The sequence below is a fragment of the Prunus dulcis genome, chromosome 2, assembly GCF_902201215.1.
Source record: "Prunus dulcis chromosome 2, ALMONDv2, whole genome shotgun sequence".
Lineage (NCBI taxonomy): Eukaryota > Viridiplantae > Streptophyta > Magnoliopsida > Rosales > Rosaceae > Prunus > Prunus dulcis.
The window spans coordinates 8,913,708-8,917,387 of NC_047651.1; positions in this window are offsets into that span (position 1 = coordinate 8,913,708).

Consider the following 3,680-nt stretch of genomic DNA (forward strand, 5'->3'; position numbering starts at 1 on the left):
TATTATAACAGGAAAGGAGCATATAATAGATAGATTTTTTCCACCTGCAATGAATGTGCAGGCCCTGTAAAAATCTATAAAATTACTTTATGTTCTGGAAGCCTCTGAAGGAAGAGTCCAAAACTTCAAGTATGATGTTTTATTACTGATTCTCGAATCCCCATATTATCTTTTTCTTTCCCAGAGTCCAAAACTTCACGTGGCCTCTGATAATGCCTGTCGGCACTTTCGGCGCTTTCAAGTATTATTTTCAAAGCCGATCTTGCTTTACGGATTTCACGGAGCTACTTTTTCAAAAGTATCATTCATGCTTGTATCGGCCCAGTAAATATAATGTAGCGCCTGATGATCTAGTTATATCCTGCAAGAGCAAAATCACAATTCTGTTCTCTGTCAATAACTCTCAGAGTTAGGATCACTTCATGGATTCTTTCTTCGGATTTCCATTCTAAAGAAATAAAATCCCTTATGAACAGAGAGTTATAAAAAGAAAGAAAAGATACAAAAATTGTGATTTAAAGTATCTTTCACCTAGAGCTTTCCACAGAACCAACGGTTCATCAACCACCACATATTCGCTTTTCAGCGCTCCATGGATGTGGCGGCGAAGAAAGATCATGGCCTTCGCATTCTCTTCAGGCGAAGCATCATTCTCATCTACAATTGTTTGTCCAAGGCCATTGGCTCGTAGATGAATTTTGGCATCCAGGACCCATGATAAAAAGTTGTCCCCGGAAAGGTCCAAGGCAGCAAACTCTAGTTTTGCCAAATTTGCCATCCAAAAATTTAGGCTTGAGATCTGAGATATTTAAACCACTTATTAATAGGAATTTCTTTATTCAGGTATATTAATTGATGATAAAAATAAAGTGTCATGAATTTGCTGTCCAAAACTTTAGGTTCGAGATCTGGAACATTTAAACCACTTATTAATAGGAATTTCTTTATTCAGGTATATTAATTGATGATAAAAATAAATTCATGAATTAAATTGTTTGCTGTATGGACGTTAATCCCGCACCATATTTTAAATGACAGTAAAGGCGTTGACGATAATTCCGCACCACCCTTTAAAGTAGGTTAATTTGCTGTAAAGTAAATTCACAAATTAAATTGCTGTATGGACGTTAATGCCGCACCATACTTTAAATGACAGTAAAGGAGACAGAAGAATAACCACATAGTGTTGAGTTGAAAAATTTCAGAAATAAAAGGAGAGACTATCGTGCTGATAACGTGTTATAAAATAACCTGACATATGTGCGGATATTGAGCTGTACGTAAAATAGATAAGACACAGCTTTTAACGAGGTTCGGCTATGCCTACGTCCTCGGAGAGCAGCAGCGATAACCTTTCACTATAAAATGATATGGCTACAACTTTAGTGTTTACAACATATGTGGCTCACTGAATTTTCTCTCTAGGAAAATTTCTCTCTGCTTTGTCTTCTCTCTTTTCTTTCTTTTTTTCTTCTTCTTCTTCTATTTCCGTTTCTCTTCTTATTTATAGGCTGAGAAAATCACTATTCATCACTATTCACCCATGACAGACAAACTCTATCAAAGCCGCCAAATGAACAGTAATGAATAGTAGTGGGCTCCACACCAATACTTTTACAACACCCGGAAAATCCTTCAAGTGTCCAACGAATAATCCGCATAAAAATGCTTCAATACTTTCTTAGTATAAGCAATAATCTCGTTGGCATAATGCTCGATCTTTCAGTCGAGACAAATATTTTTGGAACTCTTGAAGTTTATATTGATATTATCCATTTCACGGTGTATTCTTAACAACCGGAATTCACAAAATATATTTCTTCCTTGAGGTGTCAATTATAACAAAATCGAACTTCATTAAATTCATTATTCTCTTATGCCAAAGAAATATGTGGTGTACCACAATTTGCAATAATACCTCAAGGGTTGTCCATTTAACTGTTGGAACTTTAGGTTCTCAACACTTGTAGATTTTGAACTTCAGGCCAAAAATCACATATTCTTCATGGTATGGACATTTGTACAATTTTTACATATTTCGGGATTTAGGCTCTTACATAATTGTCCATATTTTGAGGAACCGGCATCTCATTTAATTGCGTTCATGCGTGTAAAGGAACTTTTCTGGGGTTCCCTTTGTATATGATGTCGGTTTACCCAAAATTTAACGGGATTTTACCCATACAATTCACTATTCCATTACTATTCATCAATCATGAATACGTATCTATTCATGTGTACAGTACATTTGTCAGTACAGTTATCATCCATGTGTACGGCACTATGAACCAATATGGTACGGTTACATGATTAAGGAACCTCAGGTCCTTATTTACATGTCAGGGATCAAGGACCCTTAAGTCCAATCACATGTTTACAAATATAGTACTGGAGAGACTGCCAGCTCTCATATTAATATCATCATCAAGGATCTTCAAGTCCTGATGTAATTGTATGATGAAGATCAAGGAACTTCTGGTCCTGATCTGCATACTGTAAAAACTCATCATACAGCACAATTAATCCATAAAATAAATTGCTGATAAATAAATTACTGGTATGGACGATAAACCCGCACCATACTTTAAATAAAATTAAATGTGCGGTAAGATAAATTCATAAATTAAATTGCTGTATGGACGTTAATCCCGCACCATACCTTAAATAAAATTAAATGTGCGGTAAAGTAAACGTGCTTGTATGGGCACTAATTCTGCTCCATGCAGTAGTCATCATACAATTACATCAGGACTTGAAGATCCTTGATGATGATATTGATATGAGAGCTGGCAATCTCTCCGGTACTATACATGTAAACAAGAGATCGGACTTGAAGGATCCTTGATCCTTGACATGTAAATAAGGACCTAGTGTTCCTTGATGATGCAACAGTACCGTATTGGTTAAAAGTGCCGTACACATGAATGATAACTGTACTCGCAGATGTACTGTACATATGAATAGATATGTATTCATGAATTGATGAATAGTACTATTTACATGAATAGTGACGTATGCATAAATATTAACCATTTTGGGTAAACCGTCACTATATACAAAAAAGAACCTGCAGTTCCTTACACTCATGGATGAGCAATTAAATGAGATGCCAGAAGTTCCTCAAAATATGGACAATTATGTAAGGGCCTGAAGTCCCGAAATATGTATAGAAAATTGTAAGAATGTCCATACCATGAGAATATGTGATTTTGGCCTGAAGTTCAAAATCTAACAGTGTTGAGAACCTAAAGTTCCAACAATTAAATGGACAACCCTTGAGGTATTATTGCAAATTGTGGTACACCACATATTTCTTTGGCATAAGAGAATGATGAATTTAATAAAGTTCGATTTTGTTATAATCGACACCTCAAGGAAGAAATATATTTTGTGAATTCGGTTGTTAAGAATACACCGTGAAATGGATAATATCAGTATAAAAATCAAATGATGAATTGAGGCTCCCCACATATTTTGTTATATCTGGGCCGGAAGCCCATGGATCCAAATATATGAGAGATCCTAAAACTTGAAGTTGTGGGTACATAGTAATTAATGCTCTTCACTACTATATTGAGATATTATCGTAGCTTTTATTCAATTCATATTTCATGTCCATTTGAAAATGGCGAATAAATTATGAGTTTGGGTTTAACCCAGACCAAAAAATTCTGGGCTCA